Here is a 14018-nt window from a genome sequence, read left to right on the forward strand (position 1 = left end):
GATAGGTGGCCCCACCCGGTGGACCCCCGGGACCCTTCCGGTGGTCCCGGTACAATACCGGTAACCCCCGAAACTTTCCCGGTGGCCGAAACTTGACTTCCTATATATAATTCTTCACCTCCGGACCATTCCGGAACCTCTCGTGACGTCCGGGATCTCATCCGGGACTCCGAACAACTTTCGGGTTTCCGCATACACATATCTCTACAACCCTAGCGTCACCGAACCTTAAGTGTGTAGACCCTACGGGTTCGGGAGACATGCAGACATGACCGAGACGCCTCTCCGGTCAATAACCAACAGCGGGATCTGGATACCCATGTTGGCTCCCACATGTTCCACGATGATCTCATCGGATGAACCACGGTGTCGAGGATTCAATCAATCCCGTATGCAATTCCCTTTGTCAATCGGTATGTTACTTGCCCGAGATTCGATCGTCGGTATCCCAATACCTTGTTCAATCTCGTTACCGGCAAGTCTCTTTACTCGTACCGCAATGCATGATCCCGTGACTAACGCCTTAGTCACATAGAGCTCATTATGATGATGCATTACCGAGTGGGCCCAGAGATACCTCTCCGTCACACGGAGTGACAAATCCCAGTCTCGATCCGTGCCAACCCAACAGACACTTTCGGAGATACCCGTAGTGCACCTTTATAGTCACCCAGTTACGTTGTGACGTTTGGCACACCCAAAGCACTCCTACGGTATCCGGGAGTTGCACGATCTCATGGTCTAAGGAAAAGATACTTGACATTGGAAAAGCTCTAGCAAACGAAACTACACGATCTTTTATGCTATGCTTAGGATTGGGTCTTGTCCATCACATCATTCTCCTAATGATGTGATCCCGTTATCAATGACATCCAATGTCCATAGTCAGGAAACCATGACTATCTGTTGATCAACGAGCTAGTCAACTAGAGGCTTACTAGGGACACGTTGTGGTCTATGTATTCACACATGTATTACGATTTCCGGACAATACAATTATAGCATGAACAATAGACAATTATCATGAACAAAGAAATATAATAATAACCATTTATTATTGCCTCTAGGGCATATTTCCAACAGAGACAATAGCTTTCATCAAAAATAAACAATGAATACTCGTTGCTCGTCCTCTATATCGGAAAGAATACTTTCATTCACCGACATGTGGGACGTCGATCATCCTGGTCCACCTGCCATGCACAAAATTATCCTGGTCCACCCCGGTCGTAGCGCAGGCCCAACCTTTCCCACTGTAAGTTGGTCGGACAAAGGAACCATCATGACTTTGTTGAATTCTGCTTCTTCAAGAAAACTTACTATACCCACAATAGTGCTACCACACGCGAAGACTGGACGGCACTGTATCATGTCATATCATTGAAACCCACTAGGCCAAACTAGCCTGCCTAAGATTTGTACTCCCTCCGTTTCAAAGTTAGTATTACAAAGTTGAGTCATCTATTTTGGAACGGAAGGAGTACGTCTCTATACTGCTATGATTTTGTGTTCTCAAAAAATATCCTTTGTCAATCTAACGATTAGGAGTAGAAAGAGGGTATTTCTCTCTCTCTAGATCTCTCTCCATTCCACAACCCCTCTAGCACACGTACACACTCTCTGTAGCCACTCTGAAAGTACGACGTCACTACACATTCACGCTTCCAACAAAAAAATTACACATTCACGCATGTTACAAGTACGTGCCAATTTTGCTGGCTATTAATGTGAGGCCTCCTTTGGTTTAGAGGAATCTTGTAGGAATTTCATAGGATAGGATTTCTACAGGAAAAATTTCTATAGCCCTTTGGTTTATAGGAATGGAATCATATTCCTATGGAGGAATTCTTCCTATCCTCCACATTTCATAGGAAAATAAACATTAGCCTAGACTCAATGGAAAAAATCCTATGATGTGAATCAAGGGAATCTTCTTTCCTATTCCTACTCATAGGATTTAAGATACATGTCATCTCATTTCTTATGAATTTCCTATTGCTACGATTTTCCTACCCTATGAACCAAATGAGGCATGAATGTATCTGTGTCGACTATTGTCTGATCGATTGCGAAGCCTACAATTTTAGGAGCTTGGGCTATTCGCCGATCGACGACGGATCAGACCTATAAGCGTACCACGGGCTCATCAGCCCCAACGCTTCTCTTCGGTGAGTGTTTTGCAAGTACTATAGCTCGCATAGTAGCTAGCCTGCTAACACCAAGAATCATCAAACAAGCCCTGCTGATATGATAAACAGTTCAAACTTACATCTAAGCATGCCATATATTACATCAAAAGCTGGTGATGATACATCTGTTTCCATAACTCGAAGAGGGTTCGCATGATTCACTATCAAACAAAAGTAGCAAGTACCGCCCACACAAGACAGTGCACTGGCCCTAAGATGGTTTGATAACTCGCATCGTCTGGTAATTAAACACAATGCAAACTACCCTGAAGGTTTAGCGCGACCAACTATTTCTTGTCATCGATCTCTCGGGGAATGACCACAGCATGGATAGCGGCATGGGAATCGATCTCTGGGTCGAAATCCATAGGACGGACCACGACATCGGAATCGATCTCTGGGGCAATGTCCACAGGATGGACAGCGGCATCGAAATCGATCTCCGGGGCGATGTCCACAGGACGGACCACGACATCGAAAATGATCTCCGGGGCGTTGTCCACAGGACGGACCGCGACATCAGAATCATCAAGGATGTCCACCGGCACCTGCACAACCCTAACATATTAGCAAGCACATTGCAAATGATGAAAAACCACAACTATGGTAAGCCATTATTTTTGACCTTGTGCAGCTCACCGGGGGATCCCATCCCTCAGGGGGCCATCTCCTCGTCCTCGATGGGGGCCATCGCCTTGCCAGGGGAATACTGCTTCTCAACGGCGACTATCTCCTCAAACTTGGCCTTGATCCTCTCATAGGTGGCCATTAGAGTTTCTGGGGTAGGCATGGTGGGGCCCTTGTTGTTCTTCCAGCTTTCTTTGAGGAGTTCATCCGCCAACGTCGTCAACTCTTTGGCCAGTGCTTGTTTCTTGGAGTTCTTCGTCTCCATGGGTTGGCCCGCCAACATGGTCAACTCGCTGGTCAGTGCTCGCTTCCTGAGATATCTGTCTCGAGTGGGTTGTCTGGCGGCAACTCTTTGCCTAGTGCTCCAGGATCTATCAATGAACTGACAAACAAAAAGCAATCGGAAGGAAACCACAATCGCAATGAAAACGGGAAAAGAATAGGCTGTAAAAATCGATCGGTGCTTCGCAAAAAGAAGATTCTTGGAATGAAAATATAGTAGCATCACTGATTCACCCACCTTTCCTTCGTCGGTACAGAAGAAAAATGGTAGAAGTGAGTAGCCTGGAGTGAGGTTTTCTTCAAGAAAGGGGAGAAAGGGCTTCAATGAGCGTTCCAGTGAAATGATGGTTGCTTCGTCCAGTCCATCTTCGGGGCCACTTCGAGGCCACTTTACCACTGCTCGTAAAGGTGTGGGTTTTGTGATATGACGGGTCATGACGGCCACACCGGGATAACCAGTGAGTCTCGACTCTAGCACCTCGCTGTGATTTGGTGGATGGCATGCGGGCCCAGATGCTTTGATGTCCCGCATGTAGATAGAGCGGCTAGTCATATACTCAATATTGTGCACCGCGACCAAGGCGGAGAGGAAAACGAGAGAACTACGTATTTATTTACTGTGTAGATTCACTCATTTTTCTCCATATGTACTCATTTAGGGTGTAGTCACTTGTTGAAATCTCTAGACAGGCAAATACTCCTTTCCGGTTTACAGGGCTATACTAGCAAGTACTACAATAGTGGGCTCACATAGCAATTTTGTCTCATGCAAGAGCCTGGCTATATGCGTGCTCCAAGGCTCCGCACCACGCCCCACCCGTACACAAAGACTGCCACGCGAGTGTTCACAACTGCGACGTTCGGGTTGCGCTTGGCTCTTCGCCTCTTTAGAAGACGAACAATGATGTTACTACTTCTATAGTACTGAATCAACTGCTGCATGTCCGTCCACCGCGTGCGGGAGGGATAGCTTGTTGTAGTAAGCAAAAGCATGTCCTCGTCTGCGAGCCACCACGCGCATGGGCGAGGGAGAAGGCATGTAGTAGAAAATCAAGCTTCTCCTCGTTGTATGAGTTAACGCGACACATTATAGCACTGGCCCCACATGCTTGCCTCTAAACTTGGCTAAAAGACCCGCAGTGTACAATATATTTGCTGCAACCTCTAACATTTACCCCACCACAAATTAAAATATATATTCCTGTCTTGACCAGATGAGCGTGCAAACTACAATCACCAGGATGACAGGTAGGGCCAGAAGATTATTTTAATCAAAGAAATGCTTCGAGACGGCCTCATAGCATGAAGCCGACCCCAACAATTTTAAGCTTAGAGGCACGGTACACGCTATCCTAGACTACTCTACACATGAAACTACCACACGAGCGTCCGAGCTGCGCTTGGCTCTTCACCTCTTTGGGAAGTCGAACAATGATGGTACTACTGCAGTGGAGTACTACAGTATGCTTCTGGCCATCTGACACCGAATGCACTGCTGCATGTCCACCGCGTGCGGGAGGGAGTGTGTGTAGCGAAAGCTTCTCCTAGTCCTGCGAGCCACCACGCTCATGGGCGAGGGAGGGACGCAACTTCATTGACTTACTGCTCCTGCCTTTGGGTGTATGACAGGTGGACCCAACAGGTGGCTGGCCCACTTGTCATACAGCCAAAGGCAGGTGTGGTTAAGGCACCGGAGCTCATGTATCTACCATGAGATTGTAGTAATGAATATGAGATGCCTATTGACTAGCCTGGCCTCGGTTTATATAAGACACCGGAGGCCTAGGGTTTTAGGAGAGTCCTTGTCTTGGGCGCCAAGTCTTGTGGAGTCTTCCTTGTATGCGACATGGGTTGTCCGAACTGGCCCATGAATGAGCGCCATGGGGGTCCTCGGCCCGATCCAGCTGGTCGGAGGACGACGTGGTGGGTACCCCCTAGTCCAGGACACCGTCAGTAGCCCCCTGAACCGGTCTTCAAGTTGGGGATGCTCCTCGGTTCTTCCGAACTGTTCTTCATCTTCGGACGCCGGTCTTGAAAACTGGTTCAAAAAATATTCCCATCTTTGATCTGGAGGATTGCCGAGCTAAATCCGAAGAGTTCACACGTCGGGCATCCGAGGAGACCTTCAGTTTTCGGCCTTTATAAATGCCTTGTAATTTTTTACGCCACAACTTGGGTTTGAAGTTGTTCCCGTGCGACGGTGTCCTCTTGTGTCCAAGCTCCAACGCCAGACTGCATTCAAGGTATCTTTTGCAGCCGAGCACCAATGTCGAACCGCTTCCGAGCTCCAACGCCGGAATGTATCCGAGCTCCAACGCCGGACTGTATCCGAGCTCCAACGCCGGACTGTATCCGAGGTGTCATAGATCTGCCCAAAAAAGTTAAAAGGGTTCAACCGAGCTTAATGCCGAAGATGCCCTCTATGGATTTAATTTCGATTTGTGCAATGTATTCTCTACTGAGATGTATAACCAGTAGCCCTCAAGGTGTGCGTCGGCCAAAAATCCGAGATGCACATTAGAGGAGATAGTGATCGGCGGACGGGCCCTTGAGAGAGGGTTTTGATAAGTCGCTGTAATATATTAGCTTGATGCCGGATAGGTCCCAGATGGTGCCTATTGTTGTCCAAAGACGCGTTTTCCCATAGTTCGGTCAAGCCGAACGCTGAGCCTTTTGAATTTTCTGCATTGAATAGGCAGTGCAATAGCCCCCGATACACTGGTCGGGTGGCAACACCATATCAGGGGATCGTTGTGCCCCTTTAATATTAGTAAATGATAAGCCCGAATCCCAGTAGCCCCCGAGCCTTAATGTGGGCATGGGTGGCCGAATTAAGGATCGATATCCGAAGTAAAATCACAAGTTATGTGTGATGATTCTATGAATTATAGCGGGACTGTATCGAGCTCCAACGTCGGGCCCAGATTAATGCTCGGATCCGCATTGTACAAAACTTTCTTGACCAACCATCGACTTCCACCTCCTCGGCCAGTAGCCTAGGAGTGTTTGTCCTACTTTATAAAGCCTTTATTAGGGCAAAGATTTACGACAAACAAGGCAATTCGGCCATACGGTTTTATAAACAAAGGTACGCAGAGAGATATGTTATATTACTGGTTAACATAAGAAATGTCGTTCAAAGAAAATAGTCCCGCTATCGGTTCCTTTCTTTGGGTTGTCATGCTAAGCATGATCATGAAACCTCAACTCCAATCAATGTGGGAGCAAAATATTGAGGATTTAGTTTGGGGAAAGTTCCCGGACTATGTGGTCTTTAGCGAACCCAAATTTTTACTTCCGTCGTTGCCGACCAATTATATCCTTTAAGATGGATAGCTTTCGGCTTCACCCAGTCTGAGGTACTAACCCGGATGACCCGGTAGTAACAATCACAAAGGTGCTCCCTTTACCTCTTAGTCGAACAATCGGGAACGTAGGGGTAAGCACAGGAGCCAGGCAACCCAGCTTGGCCAAAATCTTAAGTCAAATTGATGCATATGTATGGCTCTATAACGATGATTACGGAAGGCAGCCCTTGTATATTAAATACAAATGCCGATGATATGTTTATTTTGACTCCGTTGCGACCGTTTATCAGTTGAAAGTGGCCCATCATCGGCTCCCACCCCCTTGTAGATGCTACGCAGGGTGTTTCCGCAATAACAAACAACCCTTAGCCGACGTCTCGGTGCCCGAAGGCGGTTGTGTTAGCGGAAACGAGGCAATCAGATATGCGGGCTTTATAACTTTCACTTAGTCATAGGAGCTTAAAGTCGGGAGGCCAAATATTAGCCTCGGGTTAATGTTCGGCGACAGCCGAGGTCAAGCCGTTTAACACTTCGGCCAATATTATGAACTGCCCGTTTCTTAACACGGGGTGACCTCCATCGATCTTATAATTTAACACAGTCATCGGATTGATGACCAGTTTACGCATATTGTGACAGTCAGTTTTCAGCTTTCTCTACTGAGGCGCTTAACCATGCGAGTTGGAAGCACAATCGCAGTGATTCTCCCTTTGCACACCTAGCTGAACAAAGCGGAACGTAGGCGGCAAGCACAGGAGCCGGACAACCCAACTATTGACCGAAGACACAATTCGAAACCGATGCATATATAGCAATATCCGAGAATGTTTTTGTCGAATCTCTAAAGGTGTCCGGCGTTGCACTGCGAGACTTGTGCTGGAAACACACAAATAGTTTAAAAGTGCCATGGGCTTGGAAAACCAAAAAACTTCAGTAAAAACTTGGCGTCCGAACTAGATCAAGTGTTTGGTGCCAATCCGAAAATTGGTCTTAAAAAAATTGTGCTTCTGTCGTGCTTTTAACATGACACATTCTATCTCAATACTTCAAGCGGGTCAGCCTACGGCTTCAACCTCCTATCCCGAAGGCGGAATACTTCTCGTTAGGCCAGTTTAACAAAAACTCTAGCGGCTTTGAGAGAGAAATTAGGCTCCTCGACTATTGACCACACACTCGCGTCGAAAAAAGGAGTGATAGAAAAAGACTTTGCAACGACTAAGAAGAAAACTTTTATTATAGAATGGCTCATATAAATTTAAGAGCCCCCAGTTAACTTGGGTAAAGGGAGTGTTAAATTTCATGCTTGGTTGAACAGAATGAAAAATAAAAAGTGTGAGCATGAAAGCGACTTAGCTGGTTAATGTGCTCCGTGTTGATGACGCGATCCGGGCTTGTGGTGGGACGAGGATGCCCAGCGAACCTTGACAGATTCAACTGATGTGTAGTCCTCAACTTGATCGAGGTCCCAACCCCAAGCCAATCCCGAGGTGGCCGAGCGAAGAGCTCGGCCCTCCGAAGGGGCAACATAGCACGACCGCTATGGAGAGGTGAAGCTCCCAGGTTAGCCAAGGCGACGGAGCAGGCCGGCGGGTGACACCGTAGCCCCCACGTCAGCCGACGCATCGAAACAGGTCTGCGTCGGTTTACCTGTGCACATGAAACAGTGCAAATCGAAAGTAATAAAAAATAGAGATAATAATATATGTTTTTTTAAATCTACTTAATTAACTTAAGCGTAGTATGTAATTAAAGAAATATGGCCTGAGCGCCGAGGTCGGCTCGTTGGCATGACGGCGTTGTGGCGCGGCAATGTTGACATAGGTTGGCCAGCCTCGGTGACGGCGAGACGCCGGCTAGACCGACGTCGTGCACAAGTATCGACAAAATATCCCTGCAAAAATAATGCAGTGCAAAACAACAGAAAATGTTCTGTGTGCTATAATTTTAGGAGCTAACCGAATAGTTAGGAAAAATAAAACCTGTTCGACGGCGATGACCGGGACTGGTTTGAATTACTAGAATTCGCTGATCAAAATCGAGGTACCATATCCCTGATGTGTGTTCGGAGGTCCTCATCTTCATGTGGTCGCTCGGGACGTGAGAGGTTAGCTCGGCGGAGTGGCAGCATGTGCGGTGACCACGTCATGTAGTGCGAATTCGCCTGGCAAGCCGAGCTGCGGGTGCGGCGCCGGCCGGACTACCAATGAAACCGGCTGGATTGGAACTGACCGGACCAGCACATGGACCAACAGACCAAGTTGCAAACCTGTAGTAGAAAATCTACGCAGAAAAAACCATGCCAATGAACAGAAAAATATTCTGTGAAAATTAATATGTACAACACATATAATTTAGAGAAATAGAACCCAATTTCTGGTAGTGAGGCGTAGATGAAAAAGCCTTCGAGTGGAGTTCTTCACGTGAGATGTACTAGGTGTCTCCATGGATTTTGAGAGTTTTGAAGCTCCACGTGACACAGTATCGCTTGGTCTGCGCGCCATGCAAGATTGAAGGCGCTAACACTTTTCCCAGGCCGAATTGACCTCCACTGACGTACTATCAATGAGTAATCAATCATCGTTGTAAGCTAGCATTCATTTATTTATAATTTTCGCCTAGGCCTGAAGTAGCAATGGCAACATCGATTCACTTGAGTAATAAAAGAAATAAAGGCAGAGAATTATTCCTGTGTGTGCGCTGGCCGAGCATAGCTGTTCCAGTCTCCTCGGCTGCGTACGGCACCAGGCCCACATTTAGCCGACCTGTGCAGGATGCGTCTTGTACTGGTCTTGCCCGCCGCCGCCACACGGTCCGCCGTTGTGCAGATTTGTAGGTGCTCATCAGGTACCTACGGACAAACTCTCTTCGGCCTGATCTCAGATCGGAACTGATCTCGGATGGACCTGCAAAATAGAACAGCGAACCGTGAACAATAATTTCCAAAGAATTTGATCTGTGTGGAACAGATCTAGTTGAGAAAATTATTTATGCAAAATAAATTATTAAAATAGATGCGGCCTGATGCGAGGCCGTTGTTGACACAGGACGTCGGCGCGACGAGGTGACAGATCCGAATTCAAGAGTTGTCCGAGTTAAGGACGCAATGCGCGCGAGCAGCGGTGGCATATTAGATTGCCTTGGAACGGCAGCGGCACCGTAGGCCGAATTGCAGACCTGGGTCTTCAAGCGTGAAAATCTAAAAAGAATTATTAAGGACAATCATCCATTGGTGGCCGCGTATACGGACTAGTAGTACTAGCATCAGACCACCTAGGATTTGACGGCCTGCACACGGGTTAGTATATAGCAAAGCTAAAGCAAACTAGCTGTAGCAACTGAGCAGATCATGAAAGATAAATCATTAATGACAAGTACAACTTGGTTAAATAAAAAGGAGCAAAGGAGGATGGGATCTCCCTGTGTTGCTGCCGGTCAGAACTTTTGTCAGCCGACCCACCTATACTGATCCTGCGTGGGTGCGTGCAACATGCTCACGGTCTCCTCGGCTGGTTTGCCGCTCAGACTTCCCTTTTCTTTTCAATAATCTCCGCACTGATCCATGCAGCAAGGTTGCTGTTTACACGCGCAACTTTCCAGTATCTTGGATCCAAGGTATCGTCGGACAACGGATATGGCTGCCGCCACTAAAAAATTTCTGGATCCCAATCTGACCGCGGACATCATAGCACAACGCGATAGCGAGGATTTTTGCAAAAGAGGAAATTTACAAGGAATAGATCTGACTAGAAAAATATCACCTGATCATCTCATCGATCCGCGACGATTGCCCAGCAGGCTCTCAATGAAAGCACCAATGTCGGTTCTATATCCGGCGTATCTCGTAGTAGGGGTCCTAAGCTAGGCATCTTGGAGCGATGGTAACATGCTGCTTTTGATTGTTTTCATATGGGTGTAGTACAGAGTACATGTATCTATCATGAGATTGTCGCAATGAATATGAGATGCCTATTGACTAGCCTGGCCTCGGTTTATATAAGACACCAGAGGCCTAGGGTTTTAGGAGAGTCCTTGTCTTGGGCGCCAAGTCTTGTGGAGTCTTCCTTGTATGCGGCATGGGTTGTCCGAACTGGGCCATGAATGAGCCGCCATGGGGGTCCTCGGCCCGATCCAACTGGTCCGAGGATGACGTGGTGGGTACCCCCTAGTCTAGGATACCGTCACCCACAAGTATAGGGGGTCGCGATAGTCTTTGAGGGTAGTATTTCATCCAAATTTATTGATTCGACACAAGGGGAGCCAAAGAATATTTGCAAGTATTAGCAATTGAATTGTCAATTCAACCACACTTGGAGAACTAAATATCTGCAGTAAAGTGTTTAGTAGCATAGTTGTATGATAGTTTGATAGTAGTAGTAACAGTAGTAATAGTAATGGTAACAGTAACAGTAGCAATTTCGTAGCGATGGTAACATCAACAACAACGAAAGTAACTTCGCAAAGATCAATATGCGAAAAACGTAGGCATTGGATCAGTGATGGATATTTGTATTGGATAATATTCGTCATATAACAGTCACAACCTAGAGCGGTACAACATAGCTCCAATTCATCAGTGTAATGTAGGTATGTATTTTGTATATAGTCATACATGCCTATAACAAGAACTTGCATGTCATCTTTTTTCCTACCCTCCCATGGCAGCGGGGTCCATATGGAAACTAAGGGATATTAAGGCCTCCTTTTAAAGAGAGCCGGAACAAAGCATTAACACATGGTGAATACATGAACTCCTCGAATTACAGTCATCCCCGGAGAGTATCCCAACTATTATCACTTTGGGTCTACGGATCAGAACAATAACAAGTGCATCTAACTAGCAGATAGGATCAAGAACTCAAATATATTCATGAAAACATAGAGAGTTCAGATCTAAAATCATGGCACTCGGGCCCTATGACAAGCATTAAGCATAGCAAAGTCACAACAACATCAATCTCAAAACATAGTGGATACTTGGGATCAAGCCCTAACAAATTGACTCGATTACATGACAAGCCTACGAAGGAATTACTCACTCCCGGTGGTGAGCATCATGGAATTGTTGATGGAGAAGGGTTGGTGATGATGATGGCAATGAATCCCCCACCTTGGAGCCCCGAACGGACTCCAGATTAGCCCTCTCGATGAAGAACTGGAGGTAGTGGCTGCTCCGTATCGTAAAACGCGATGGAACTTATTCTCCTATTTTTTTCTCAGGAAGACGGAATTTATAGACTTGAGATTAGGGTCAGCGGAGCCACGTGGGCCCCACAAGGTAACAGGGCGCGCCCAGGGGAGGTGGTCGCGCTCTATTTCCTTGTGGGCAATAGGTGGCCCCCCTCTGGTGTGCTTCACTCTAGTATTTTTTATTTCCATAAAAAATCTTCAAAAAGTTTCGTCCAATTCCGAGAACTTTTATTTCTGCACAAAAAACAACACCAAGGTAGTTCTGCTGAAAACAACAGTCCAGGTTAGTTTTATTCAAATCATGCAAATTAGAGTCCAAAACAAGAGCAAAAGTGTTTGAAAAAGTAGATACGACAGGGACATATTGATGTCTACTACGGAACCTTGTTCTTATAGACTTGTGTTGGGCGTCCAAGCGCAGAGTTTTGTATAGTAGCAATTTTCCCTCAAGTGGATGACCTAAAGTTTATCAATCCGTGGGAGGCGTAGGATGAAGATGGTCTCTCTCAAGCAACCCTGCAACCAAATAACAAAGAGTCTCTTGTGTCCCCAACACACCCAATACAATGGTAAATTGTATAGGTGCACTAGTTCAGCGAAGAGATGGTGATACAAGTGCAATATGGATAGTAGATATAGGTTTTTTGTAATCTGAAAATATAAAAACAACAAGGTAGCAAGTAGTAAAAGTGAGCAAAAAGGTATTGCAATGCTTGAAAAAAAGGCCTAGGGTTCATACTTTCACTAGTGAAAATTCTCTCAACAATGATAACATAATTGGATCATATAACAACCCCTCAACATGCAACAAAAAATCACTCCAAAGTTTCTATCAGAGAACGTAAGACTAAAACGTGCATCAACCTCTATGTGTAGATTACCCCAATGTCACCTAGGGAATCCGCGAGTTGAGTGCCAAAACATACATCAAGTGAATCAATAGAACATCCCATTGTCACCACAGATATCCCATCGCAAGACATACATCAAGTGTTCTCAAATCCAATACTCAATCCAACATAATGAAACATCAAAGAGCTAGACTCAATTCATCACAAGAAGTTAGAGGGGGAAGAACACCATAAGATCCAACTATAGTAACAAAGCTCGCGGTACATCAAGATCATGCCAAATCAAGAACATGAGAGAGAGATATCAAACACATAGCTACTGGTACATACCCTCAGCCCCGAGGGTGAAATAATCCCTCCTCATCATAGTGGCCGTCGGGATGATGAACATGGTCTCCGGTGAAGATTTCCCCCTCCGGCAGGGTGCCGGAACAGGCTCCCGATTGGTTTTTTATGGCTACCGAGGCTTGCGGCGGCGGAACTTCTGATCTAGGGTTCTTTTTGGAGGTTTCCATATTTATAAGAATTTTTGGAAAAGTCGTTGATGTAGTCAAACGTCTTCGCGATCCAATCACGATCCGTCCCACGAACTCCCGATCAAGTGCCGAACAGACGGCACTGATGTCTACTACGCAACCTTCTTCTTGTAGACGTTGTTGGGCCTCCAAGTGCAGAGGTTTGTAGGACAGTAGCAAATTTCCCTCAAGTGGATGACCTAAGGTTTATCAATCCGTGGGAGGCGTAGGATGAAGATGGTCTCTCTCAAGCAACCCTGCAACCGAATAACAAAGAGTCTCTTGTGTCCCCAACACACCCAATACAATGGTAAATTGTATAGGTGCACTAGTTCGGCGAAGAGATGGTGATACAAGTGCAATATGGATGGTAGATATAGGTTTTTGTAATCTGAAAATATAAAAACAGCAAGGTAACTAATGGTAAAAATGAGCGTAAACGGTATTGCAATGCGTTGAAACAAGGCCTAGGGTTCATACTTTCACTAGTGCAAGTTCTCTCAACAATAATAACACAATTGGATCATATAACTATCCCTCAACATGCAACAAAGAGTCACTTCAAAGTCACTAATAGCGGAGAACAAACGATGAGATTATGGTAGGGTACGAAACCACCTCAAAGTTATTCTTTCCAATCAATCCGTTGGGCTATTCCTATAAGTGTCACAAACAGCCCTAGAGTTCGTACTAGAATAACACCTTAAGACACAAATCAACCAAAACCCTAATGTCACCTAGATACTCCAATGTCACCTCAAGTATCCGTGGGTATGATTATACGATATGCATCACACGATCTCAGATTCATCTATTCAACCAACACATAGAACCTCAAAGAGTGCCCCAAAGTTTATACCGGAGAGTCAAGACGAAAATGTGTGCCAACCCCTATGCATAGGTTCATGGGCGGAACCCGCAAGTTGATCACCAAAACATACATCAAGTGAATCACGTGATATCCCATTGTCACCACAGATACGCACGGCAAGACATACATCAAGTGTTCTCAAATCATTAAAGACTCAATCCGATAAGATAACTTCAAAGGGAAAACTC

The sequence above is a fragment of the Aegilops tauschii genome, chromosome 7, assembly GCF_002575655.3.
Source record: "Aegilops tauschii subsp. strangulata cultivar AL8/78 chromosome 7, Aet v6.0, whole genome shotgun sequence".
In the NCBI taxonomy this organism is placed as follows: domain Eukaryota; kingdom Viridiplantae; phylum Streptophyta; class Magnoliopsida; order Poales; family Poaceae; genus Aegilops; species Aegilops tauschii.